The following is a 9,662-nucleotide window of genomic DNA, read 5'->3' on the forward strand; positions in this document are numbered from 1 at the left end:
GCTTCAGTGTGGGACTGTTAAAATTGGGATGAGAGAGTGATTAGTATGTCCCTGAAAGGTGTGGTTCACTCTCTTTTGGGAATGAAGTGAAGAAGCTTATGAATAAGAGAGTGTGTAATCCCTTTTCAGTGTTTTCCATGGTTCTTACAATACTGTCTCCTTCAGTATTCTTTCACAAGGCCTTGGCTCAGGTGGAAGAACATCTGCTTTGCATGCAGACGGTCATAGATGTTCAATCCCTTCAAGCAGGACAGAGGAAAAATTCCTGTCTGAATACTTTGGAGAGTCACTGCCAGTCTGTGTTGAGAATATTCATAGAATTGGAAGATGCCTAGTAGGTCATCTAGTCCCCTGCCTGTAGCAGAAATCCTCTAGAGCAGTGGTTTTCACCCTTTTCAGCCTGGGACCCACTTCTGAGAATGACAATCTGTCTGGGACCCACTGGAAGTGATATCAGACAGGAAGTGACATCATGGTGATGCCAGAACCAGAAGTGATGTCATCAAGCAGGGTGACATCACTGTTCTTACCTAGGAACTCAAACTGTAAATGACAACAAAATATTCCAGCTCAGAAGTTTCTTACAATTCTCCTCCCCTGCTACAATCATCCGCTCCAGGGTGCCACTCCAGGCTTCCTCTTGCTTCCCATGGGCTCTGTGGGCAGCAGCAGGCAAAGATGCTGTAGGGATGCTCCCCTGCTCCATTACCAGGTTCCAGGGTGCCTCTCGCCTGCTGCTGCTGGTGGTGATGATCATCCTCACAGCCCACCCCTCTCCCTCCCTCCCTCCACCAAGATGACCCCGCTGCAGGCTCCCTCTCGCCTACCTGCCAGCCAGCCCAATCAGGTCTACTCAGAAGTAAGTCCCATTGGAGACAATGGGGCTTACTCCTAGGAAAGTGTGGATGGGATTGGGAAGTGTACTAGGGGAAGGGCGGACGCTGCTGCCACCGTAGGTGCACTCTCCTAGGAATGGGGCCGGGCAGCCGCACTCTTGCACAGGAAAAGCTGTACTGAGGTGGATAAATTTATGTACGGAGGGAGCAGAAGTGCAAGACTTGCAAGGCAAAGTAATTGGAAACAAGTTTGCCTTGTGATGCAAGACTGCTTGTTTTTCAAGCAATTTCTCAATTCTGTGAGAAACTGATAGTTATGGACATGGCGTGTTTCAGGCAGCTTGGGCTCCAGTACTAATTTTCCTCTGCAGCTAGGGACATCCTTTATGGTTTGCAACCTTTAGTCTCGAAAGACTATGGTATAAGCCTACAGCACCCGGTATTCCCAGGCGGTCTCCCATCCAAGTACTAACCAGGCCTGACATCCTAGGCATATGGCTTGCTATAGCAATAGCTTAGCCTACCAGGCCTGACTAAAACACCACACAAACTGAGTTTGTGGGTCTGTGCAGAAGTATTCCCCAGCAAACATCAATATAGAAAAAATTCCCTGGGAGATATTGTTCTGCAGATCACTGAAAGTGCATTTGTGGGAGGACAGAATTGTTCTCTAGGTACTTTTTATCTGGCTGTAGTGTGGCAGCAGAGTACAGTGCATCCCTGAACCCTTGGCAAAACAAGCTCAATGCATACTATTAAAATTGCCTGTTGTAAGTAGGGTAGATAACACTGTACGTCATTTATATACATTTGTTCTAGATAAAATCAGATTTCCAAAAAATGGGGCTGGTTAAAGAATCATATTGCCCCTTGCCTGCCTAAATGCATGTATTTAACTACTCTTGCAAAGGAAAATGGTAACAGGACTATGATAGCCAAATGCTTTAGGCCAGTAGTTCTCAAACTTTTAGCATCAGGACCCACTTTTTAGAATGAGAATGTCAAGACCCACCAGAAGTGACATCATCAAACAGGAAAATTTTTAAAAATCCTAGGCTGCAATCCTACCCATGAGTAAGTCCCATTGTTTATCATTGTTAAAAGCATATACATAGTAGCCTGTTGAAAATACAGATCTATAACATTTCCCCAAATGCAGTCACATGCCATTGTAGCATCAAGTCTAATAAATTAAAAATAAAATATTGAAATGAATGGGAACCCACCTGAAATTGACTCATGACCCACCTAGTGGGCAATTTGCCACTCTAACACACACCTACAATACATTTGTGTATTGTGTCTTGCTACAAGCTTTGCCTTAGCAGAAGTTAAAGAGCAGGTTGTAGCTGAGATGTGCAGTCCTTCATGTAACCTGCTCTTTAACTTCTGCTAAGCCAAAACTTGTAGCAAGACACAATGCACAAATGTAGGTGTGTGTTAGTGGCAAATTGCCTATGTTGAACTTGTAGCACATTTGTCAAAGTCTGTTTGTCTCTGAATGTTCAACACATTGCTGCGCTGGGGTAGCACTTCCATTTCTATTTCCAAGTTCCTAAACAGAGGGACACTCCTCACCCCACCCCATTCACCTTTAGTAAAGAGCAAACAAAGAATGCTTGAAACTTCATAGCTCTCGCTTGACCGTTGGTGCCAGCCGAAGGTCCACCTCCACAGGATAATGGTCACTGATTTCTAGGGCCTGTGGAAATAAAGAGGGTGCAAATTATGCAGGCTCTGATCGCTTACACAAATTGCTGGTCTGGAGTTTGAGAGAGCACCCCATTACTCACCTCTTCTTCAGACAGTCGAAGCGCTTGTGTAAAATTGAAAGGCTTGGCTGAGCCAGGTATAATAGCTCTGAGTAGCTCATCCCCATGCACGATGATCCTGTACAAAAAGTGTTTAAATTGAGATTGACAGACTCCATTCTTGCCCCCAGTAAAATGAACAGGTTAGTCTAAGTGGTCACAGGCAATGGGAGTTGGTGTGCTTTGGAGCTATGATCAGGCTGATGTTTCTTTCGAGACAACATTATTGCAATATATTTGCAGTGCACATGTAGGGGTGTTACCTTATGATTTGGCCATGGTCTCTACCATGTTTGGCCACCTCTCTCTTGCTGTGCTTTTTGTTTTTCCTAAAGGCAACCATTAGTGTTTTTGAATGGAGTGGAACACTTAACTTCTCTGGAAGAAGTCATCTGAAAAACTTCATACCTGTCATAGGCATAGCAAGTCCGGTGGCTGACTGTAGTATCCTCCTTGTCACTGATGAGCCAGTGGAAGGCAAGGTTACTACGCAGGCGGATCCTGACCCAAGCACTTGCTGGGATGTAGGCGCCAGCAGCATTCAGGTCTCCCAATATCATCACGTTCTGTCGGGATTACAGAGGCAAATGGGTGTGTGGTGACTGTTTTCCTGGCTCATGTTTTTATCAACCATCATCATGAAGTACCTGAGTGTTCCAGTGTTCTATCAGTTCCATGCATACATCAAACAGCAGGTCAAGCTCATGGACTGCTTCCCGAGGACTGGCATGGTGTGAGATCAGCACAAAGTCTAGGATTGCTGTAGGGGGTAGGTTTGGGGAGAAGGCTTTGGCTCAGGTGGTGAGAGGAGATGTCAAGAGTTGTCCCTCCCCACCTTTAAACAGCTTTCCTCACAAGTGCCATTTGCATGCTGCTGGTACTGTCTTGAAGCAGCTCCATGTCCTCACCTTGTCATCATGCATCTGATTTCCCTATCCCCTGTCCAATCCACCACTTGCTTTGAATGTCATTGAACATTCCAACCAAGCCTATGTGCATGCTGTAGGAGCATGGAAAACCCACATAATGAGAGAGTGCGTGCAGACTGCAGTTGCCTGAGAATGTACCTGCTCTTAGAACAAAATCCACCAAGTTTTTAGCGATTGTAGCCATGAAGCTATGCTAGAAATTGTATGTGAGAAAGGCTTGCTGAAATCTCAAAGGCAGGAATGGTGGCTAAGATTTCCAGACTACTGTACTCCAAGCCCTGTGTACACTCCTACCTTGCTGCTGTAATGTACTTGGCTCTGTAAGGAGAACAACTGGCCCCAGATGAAAGAGTACATAAGAACAGCCCCACTGGATCAGGCCATAGGCCCATCTAGTCCAGCTTCCTGTATCTCACAGCGGCCCACCAAATGCCCAGGGAGCACACCAGATAACAAAAGACCTCATCCTGGTGCCCTCCCCTACATCTGGCATTCTGACTTAACCCATTCCTAAAATCAGGAGGTTGCGCATACTCATCATGGCTTGTACCCCATAATGGATTTTTCCTCAAGAAACTCGTCCAATCCCCTTTTAAAGGCGTCTAGGCTAGACGCCAGCACCACATCCTGTGGCAAGGAGTTCCACAGACCGACCACACGCTGAGTAAAGAAATATTTTCTTTTGTCTGTCCTAACCCGCCCAACACTCAATTTTAGTGGATGTCCCCTGGTTCTGGTATTATGTGAGAGTGTAAAGAGCATCTCCCTATCCACTCTGTCCATCCCCTGCATAATTTTGTATGTCTCAATCATGTCCCCCCTCAGGCGTCTCTTTTCTAGGCTGAAGAGGCCCAAACGCCGTAGCCTTTCCTCATAAGGAAGGTGCCCCAGCCCCGTAATCATCTTAGTCGCTCTCTTTTGCACCTTTTCCATTTCCACTATGTCTTTTTTGAGATGCGGCGACCAGAACTGGACACAATACTCCAGGTGTGGCCTTACCATAGATTTGTACAACGGCATTATAATACTAGCCATTTTGTTCTCAATACCCTTCCTAATGATCCCAAGCATAGAATTGGCCTTCTTCACTGCCGCCGCACATTGGGTCGACACTTTCATCGACCTGTCCACCACCACCCCAAGATCTCTCTCCTGATCTGTCACAGACAGCTCAGAACCCATCAGCCTATATCTAAAGTTTTGATTTTTTGCCCCAATGTGCATGACTTTACACTTACTGACATTGAAGCGCATCTGCCATTTTGCTGCCCATTCTGCCAGTCTGGAGAGATCCTTCTGGAGCTCCTCACAATCACTTCTGGTCTTCACCACTCGGAAAAGTTTGGTGTTGTCTGCAAACTTAGCCACTTCACTGCTCAACCCTGTCTCCAGGTCATTTATGAAGAGGTTGAAAAGCACCGGTCCCAGGACAGATCCTTGGGGCACACCGCTTTTCACCTCTCTCCATTGTGAAAATTGCCCATTGACACCCACTCTCTGCTTCCTGGCCTCCAACCAGTTCTCAATCCAGGAGAGGACCTGTCCTCTAATTCCCTGACTGTGGAGTTTTTTCAGTAGCCTTTGGTGAGGGACCGTGTCAAACGCCTTCTGAAAGTCCAGATATCTAATGTCCACGGGTTCTCCCGCATCCACATGCCTGTTGACCTTTTCAAAGAATTCTATAAGGTTCGTGAGGCAAGACTTACCCTTACAGAAGCCATGCTGACTCTCCCTCAGCAAGGCCTGTTCGTCTAGATTTTTGCCTAAATCAACAGATAGTTGAGTTGGATTCCATGTTTGTTCACATGCTGCCTGCAGTTTGTGGGAAATTACCCATTAAGATGGAAAAATGGGAAAGGCTGCATGTCAGTCTTAAAACTTAATGGGCTTGCTAATCTGCTTTCTCCCATAACTGTCTTGGAAGTGACTGAGGGCCCAACTAGTTGTGACATCTACTACTGTTAATTTCCTTTCTGTAAAAGCAACTATTAGGGCCTGACTACTGTGAAGCTAGGTGAAGGGAGTTAACTTTTTTACAAATGCAGACGCACATCTGTTGTATGTATATAGTTTTCTCTCTGCAGCTAATAGCAGCTTGGGGAAATTTCTAGTGCAGAAGAAAAAATAAAAGGATTATTAATCCTGTCTCCCAGTGCCACAGGCCACCCAAATTACTCCCCCCCACCCCGCCGCCCATGGTTGATTTTTGGGAAATAAAAAGACAGCATCTGCTGTTGCATCTCTCCTATGTCTAGCTTGGTTTGCGCTCTTGAATCATGGATCTATGGACAGCTGTATAAACTTCAGTGTGGAGAAACCAGGCATTACCTGTGCTTGTAGACTGGAAGCGTGCAGCAAAGGGTCCTCTAGCAAAAGCCTTAGAGTCTCCAGCATCCTCACCCCCAAATTGCCACCAATCAGTAACTGACACAATATCCATCCTATAAAGGAGAAAGAGGAGCAACAAAAGGAGGGTGCATCCTGAGGAACTTCATAGCACAAAATGTTAGAAATGGGGAATTGCTCTTTGGGGGTGTGCTTTCAAAGTTGCCCATTGTATATAGAAGTGAACATGGATATGTATCTGTTGCAGACTCATTGGATGCCCTTAACTGAATCATACATGTCTATTTCTAACTGGAAGGGCAATCCCACCTGGACTATCACTTTATATAGCAGGTGGGGTCTGACGTGACCGAATGTTTCTTCATACAGAAAATGAAGAGCTCCAGACTAGCCTTTTCTCTGGCATTTCTATGTCCAAATAATTTTGTTTGGATGGAAGAACATTCTACAATATGAGTCCCAACATTCCACAACATGCTTCATGGGAAGCACGTGTTCTGTCACTGAGCTACGACTCTCTTCTCCCTGTTGCTGTTCAGGGGTGCTCAGATATTTGGGATCGGCTTTGCTTTTTATTGAAGTCCACCAACTGAGCCGGGGCAACAGAGCCAGGGGCAGTACAGTGCCTGCAGGTGCAGCCAGACTAAATGGTGGCACACCAATTATCTCATGTACTCCCATAGGCCCAAACATCAGGATGACCTAAATACACATGTGCAGGCCAACACTGTAGTTACTACAGATCAAAGATTCTCTAAAACTGGCCAGCAAAGCTGCACAAAAACTTGGTGAAAGACAGCCAATGAACACTTGTGTTATATGGAGTGAGGAATGTTGTGACTGAGGAGAAACCTGAGGCACAAGACTTGCTATTTCTCAAATATAACTCGTGTTTTGGGTTGTTGTTTTTTTTAACTTGCACAAGTTGAACCCTCTGGTTCTGTTTGTGGAAATCAGAAGCATTAGGTTTGGTGGAGAGGGGGGTTCTTGTTGAGTGGTTTTCCCTGTTCTCCTGAAAGTTACCTATATAGTAAATGTCAGGATGGCTGAGTGGTCTAAGGTGCCAGGCTCAAGGTTGTTCCCTTTCCAGCTCTGGGTGTTCTGGTCTCCGAATGGAGGTATGGGTTCAGATCCCACTTCTGACATTACCTATATACAAAGACATTCTGCTCTTTGTAGCTGCCATGCCCAAGCCTCTTGCTCTCCAGGTGCCTGTACTGATGGGAGGGATCGTACCTGCCAATAAGAGAAAGCCTATGATGCCACCTTCCTTGCTCTGTCCCCTTCCAGAACTGAGGCAGCATGCTAGGAGATAATGGTTTTTCTTCTCTTCAAATTTAAGTCACAGGCCACACTGTCGCTATACATTCTCATTAGGGAAGGTAAGACATTGTTCAAGTGGTACGAGATTATTCCTGCAGACTGCATTATAATGTGAAAGCAGGTTTGTCTCACATGGATGTACAGAAATGGGGGGGAAAAATCATCCTAGATTCAGAATCTATCTTTCTACAGTGATGTAGTACAGAAGACCCATATACAATTTTATAAGTAGGAATGATCCTTTCCTTCCCCTTTGGTTGTACAAATGAAAAATTGTTAAATGTAAATAAATATAAAGCAAAGTCTAATTTTGCAGTATCTAATGGTTAAAATGAGCCGAGTTTGTACTGCTCCAGTCTATAGGTTGGAATGCCATTTTTAAATACCTCCAACATAAACATGCCCTGTGAATAACAAAACAGGCACATCTAGGAGAAAGTGTGCTTGAACCCAACTCATGACTAGAGTTATCACTCAACTGATACCTGTTCAGTTCCCGCAGCAGTGTCCGAATAGCTGAGCCCTTGGAGTCACGCACCTCTTGCACAGCAGAGATATCACAGCGAGAAAGGATCTGGCAGTGGGAGAATGGAGGGGGCGTCAGAGCCTACAGCTGGGAACAGGCTTGTTGCTGTGTCCCACCACTGTTTAGCTGTTCTGGGCATTGCCTCACCCACCTCTATAGGTGGCAGGCAGATAATGGGGCATGGAATCGGTTGAGACAGAGGCACTTTCTCCTTCAGTGAATGTATTGGCAACCTTCAGTCTCGAAAGACTATGGTATTGCGCTCTGAAAGGTGGTTCTGGCACAGCGTCTAGTGTGGCTGAAAAGGCCAATCCGGGAGTGACAATCCTTCCACAACGCGAGCAAGTGCAGTATGTCCCTGGTCTGTCTCCCTGGCTATGGGCCTTCCTTCTTTGCCTCTTAGCCTCAGACTGTTGGCCAAGTGTCTCTTCAAACTGGGAAAGGCCATGCTGCACAGCCTGCCTCCAAGTGGGCCGCTCAGAGGCCAGGGTTTCCCACTTGTTGAGGTCCATCCCTAAGGCCTTCAGATCCCTCTTGCAGATGTCCTTGTATCGCAGCTGTGGTCTACCTGTAGGGCGCTTTCCTGTAGGAGTGAATGAGAACTCCTTCAAGAATGAACAATTTTCCTATCAAATATCAGACTGTTCTCAACAAAACACAAGTAACCATATTGGCCAGGCACCAAAAAAGGCTGTAGGGATGCCATTTTCTATTTACTACATAGCCATAAGATCAAAGATAGACATTGCCAGTGCTTGCTCCAGGGTTTGGGGGAAGCAGGGAGCTCCCAGTGAGCTCTGCTTCTTAGTCACTGGGCACCCTCCATTTGGGATATGGGAATGATCAGGAAAGAAACATGGGGTGGGGAGAGATTAAGCCTTGGGGGGGGGGGAGTGCAGTGCAGTGGAACACACAATCTGCATCAGAACCGTGTTGGGGTTAATCCCTCCTCCCTCATGCCACAGTCTCAATCCTTGTGGCCCTATCAATCCCGATACTATTTACAAAATAAAAAAATAAGCAGGATCAAGTGTTGTCACTTTTTGCTAACCAAATGAAGTCTGCCACCAGCATAGCTTTTACCTGAAACATGTCATGGACTCACCTGAACAAGAGCTTTTATGACCCTCTGGTTTGCTGCCTTGGCTCTCCCAAAGCTGCGTATGTTGAAAGCACAGATTTTGAATGTGGCTACCACAAGCTGCGCACCCAGCAGCAGGATGAGCAGAAGGGAGACCGCTGGTGCCATGGCCCTGGGGCACCCCATGTTATCTGAACATCTGTATCTAGCAGATTGGGAGAAGAATGCCAGCCTGGGGTCATTATTGCTGCATCTGCAGCGAGGCACGGGAGGACACAGCCTTTGTGTAGGCTGTTGACTATGACGTGACAGTGCAGCAGAGAAAGTGCTGGGTCACTCGAACATAGTCCTCAGCTGGGAGAGAACAGAAGTCCCCATTCCTAACTTCCCCTCCCCCCACCCTTGATTCCACTATCCAAACCACCTATAAATTACCCTTGGGAATGAGCTAATTTCCTGAAAAAGCAGCCTCAGGAATTTTCAGGAAAGACCTTGTCAAAAATTTCCTGAGAATCTAAGTTTCCTGGGTCTGTTCTGCTTCATTCATCCTTTCTTTTACCAATCCTTTCAGACCTGTTTTTGCTAAATGAGTGAAACACCAATGTGACAGCAGAGGTTATATTTCTATCATATTATACATATTTTAAAAATACTTTGTTGGAAATGTGACATCAAGAAGAAAGTCTTCCATCTAGGACCATATTTTTTATTCACAATTGTTACAATTTTAAGCATTAAGAGGGGAAAACAGGCATAAAACAAGGGTTTTGCAAGTTGATAGACACATTATGCTCTTTGTTGGACACCCGG

Source organism: Tiliqua scincoides, chromosome 2, assembly GCF_035046505.1.
Source record: "Tiliqua scincoides isolate rTilSci1 chromosome 2, rTilSci1.hap2, whole genome shotgun sequence".
Classification (NCBI taxonomy): Eukaryota; Metazoa; Chordata; class Lepidosauria; order Squamata; family Scincidae; genus Tiliqua; species Tiliqua scincoides.